This window comes from Dromiciops gliroides, chromosome 3 (genome assembly GCF_019393635.1).
Source record: "Dromiciops gliroides isolate mDroGli1 chromosome 3, mDroGli1.pri, whole genome shotgun sequence".
Classification (NCBI taxonomy): Eukaryota; Metazoa; Chordata; class Mammalia; order Microbiotheria; family Microbiotheriidae; genus Dromiciops; species Dromiciops gliroides.
The window spans coordinates 272,483,901-272,486,407 of record NC_057863.1 but is presented as its reverse complement, the minus strand read 5'-3'; the positions used below and the strand labels follow the sequence as shown (position 1 = coordinate 272,486,407).

At 39.4% G+C, this 2,507-nt stretch overlaps 1 pseudogene; it reads left to right on the top strand.

The window, feature by feature from the left end:
- The first annotated feature begins 1,282 nt into the window (after window positions 1-1,282).
- LOC122751317 lies at window positions 1,283-1,832 on the top strand (annotated as a pseudogene).
- Window positions 1,833-2,507: the final 675 nt, after the last annotated feature.

Below are 2,507 nucleotides of genomic sequence, written 5' to 3'. Positions count from 1 at the left end.
TGACCATACACTATTTGTTTTCAGGCTTATCAATGAGCTCAGTACTCCAGATGGGATCTTAACAGATCAAAGTATAGCAGGACCATTATCTTCATAGTCATGGACACTACACCTCACTTCATTCAGAATCTGCATAGGTATGCCCACCCAAAAAGATACTCTGGGGTGGGTGGTAAGACAAACTAGACTTCACTCCCATGTTAGGAGTATAGAGGGTGAAGATGCCCTTTCATGTGAGAAACTTTGAGTGAGACTCCTGAAATACGGTGTTGATAAGGAGATAATCAATTGCCAGTGCTACCAAAGTCGGATCCCAACAACTAAAAGCAAGGTACTAGGAATTCTTTAGCTCTGTCCAAGCCTAAAGCATAAAGTCCCCTCCTCACTTGGATACCAGAAGTCACATTACTAACATACCAGTAGACCATGAAGTAATACATTAGGAAACCAGTTTCTATGGTAAAGGCTTGTAAGGAAGGGGTGGCAATGTTTGGAAGGCAGGCCAACAAAGAAAGATGCACCATGAGCTTTTTTTTTTTTTAGTGAGGCAATTGGGGTTAAGTGACTTGCCCAGGGTCACACAGCTAGTGAGTGTTAAGTGTCTGAGGCCGGATTTGAACTCAGGTACTCCTGACTCCAGGGCCGGTGCTCTATCCACTGCGCCATCTAGCTGCCCCACCATGAGCTTTTGAAGTCGCTCCTTGTATGAATGCATGCTGGTTCTTGTAGGCAGGGCCAAATGGAAACCCTCAGCACTGCCTGACCCACCCTGCATAGTGAACACCAGGTCCTGGATCAGTGAAAGATATCTCCTCTCTAGTGATGCAGGTAAAAGAGGCTGGACTAATTAGCTATACAGTTCATCTTATAATGATCCTTGGTATCTGGTAAGCAAGGCAGATAGCATGTGGCAGCTTAAATTTGTTTCATCTGAAAATTTGAGAAATACACCGGTCATTTCTTTAACCAAGCAATTTTTTTAAAAAGCCTTGAGCAAATATCCAATTATCTTTCACAGTATAATTAGTCAAAAATATTAATAGTAAGCAAAAGTCTATACCTTCTTGAGAGCCATTTTTCTCTAAAAATATGCATCATGTATCTCTACTAAGGGAATACAAATATTTAATGTCACATATAATCATTAAGTTCAAGCCTTTGCTTTATCTAATATGTAGAAACAGAGTAATAAACTAAGGAAGATGAATTTAAGACATAAATGATTGAAATTTAAAAAGAAGTAGGAGTTTTCATCAAGTCTCCTGAAAGCTTCTGTTTTAAAATGATGAGGTACTCTTTTGATCCAGAGAACCCCACAAAATCATGCAAGTCAAGGGGTTCAAATCTTTGGGACCACTTCAAGAATACCCATGAAACAGCCTATTAAGGGCACGCATATCTGAAAAGCTACCAAGTATTTGAAAGATGTCACATTGAAGAAACAATGTGTTCCCTTCCTTCAATACAATGGTAGAGTTGGCAGGTGTGCCCAGGCTAAGCAGTGGGGTTGGACACAGGGTCGCTGGCCCAAAAAGAGTGCCGAGTTCTTGCTGCATATGCTTAAAAATGCAGAAAGTAATGCTCAACTGAAGTGTTTGGATATGGATTCTCTTGTTGTTGAGCATATCCAGGTTAACAAGGCCCCCAAAATGTGACGGTGTACTTACAGGGCTCATGGCCGAATCAACCCATACATGAGTGCCCCTTGCCATATTGAGATGATACTGACTGAAAAGGAACAAATTGTTCCTAAACCGGAAGAGGAGGTTGCTGAAAAGAAAAAGATATCCCAAAAGAAACTGAAGAAACAAAAGCTTATGGTAAAAGAGTAAATGTGATGTTAGTATGCAAATAAAAGTGAAATTAAACCATTTGTTACAATTTTTTTAAAAAGTTAAAATAGAAGTATAGAAACTATCCATATTAATTATCTAAGTTAGTTACTTTTTATATCACCAGGTATTAAAACATCAGTATTTAACCATAACTAACACATGTATCGAAAGACTGATATTTTTAACTGGCTAAAATATAAGGGAACGAATAAAGATAGGCATGCAGGCCAGGTGAGTATAGGAAAATGACTTTACCCTTTCACTTTAGCTTTTGTCCTTGCCTTGAGTGGCAAGTCAGAGAGGAGCTTTGGGAATTTCTAATCCTTAGTGCCAGAGTAGTCTGGGACAAATGACTGTGATATAGTCACAGACACAGGAATTTGAAAAGAAAAAATTAATCTTTGAGTAGGGGTACTCTGTCCGATCTCTGACTAAAGAACTGTCTTCCTTAGGAGCAGCTAGGTGACACAGTGGATAAAACACTGGCCCTAGATTCAGGAGGACCTGAGTTCAAATACAGCCTCAGACACTTGACACTTATTAGCTGTTTGACCCTGGGAAAGTCACTTAACCCTCATTGCCACACCAAAAACAAGAAAGAAAAGAAAAATAACTGTCTTCCTACCTTTATCAGTGATAAAATTTCTAGTCACTATAACCTAGTGGACAAAA